Raw genomic sequence first — 589 nt, 5'->3', positions numbered from 1 at the left:
AGAGTTGGATTAACCCTCCCTGGCCTGACTGATCCAACCACCCGTTCATGACGGGTGGAGACATGTCTCTCCATGGCCCAGAGAGGCAGGGGGGAGGCAAGCCTGGGCAGGGTGCATCCCACAAGGATGCTGGCAGGCAGAGGCGTGTGCTGGAGGGGACATGGGCAGATATTTGCCCACTGTCAGAGGGGATGTGGGTTACCTCCAGCCCCCCGTTCCCACCAGGACCTTTGTTTATGCAGCTGTATCAGCTACCCCGGCAGCTTCTCCAGCAAACCCCACCCCCTGGATCTCCACCACCCTTGATCTCCACCACTGCGAGAGACCACGTCCCCAACAGCAACATCACCGCCATGGGGTGAGCCCGGGGCCTCGGGGACCAGGGTGGGTGTGGGGAAGGGCAGGGGTTCTCACCACTGTGGGCAGAAGTGAGTGTCCCTGAGGGGACTCACGGGAGGACACAGGGTCTTCATCCATCAGCCATTTGGGGGTGATGCAGCAACAGAGACCAAAGTGGGGTCCCAGGCCATTGCCTGGCTTTGCCTCCCACCCCATGGCTGGCTGCTGCGGGGCGGGGGGGGGGGACCAC

The 589-nt window shown here is 63.0% G+C and overlaps 1 protein-coding gene across 1 annotated transcript in view; it reads left to right on the top strand.

The window, feature by feature from the left end:
• LOC104507055 (CMRF35-like molecule 2) overlaps positions 1–589 on the top strand; it is a 2282-nt gene that overhangs the window by 1012 nt on the left and 681 nt on the right. The gene's annotated exons all lie outside the window — the stretch shown is intronic.

This window comes from Eurypyga helias, unplaced genomic scaffold (genome assembly GCF_000690775.1).
Source record: "Eurypyga helias isolate BGI_N326 unplaced genomic scaffold, ASM69077v1 scaffold26063, whole genome shotgun sequence".
Taxonomy (NCBI): Eukaryota; Metazoa; Chordata; class Aves; order Eurypygiformes; family Eurypygidae; genus Eurypyga; species Eurypyga helias.
Note: the sequence above shows the minus strand (reverse complement) of the source record. Positions and strands in the feature narration are given on the sequence as shown.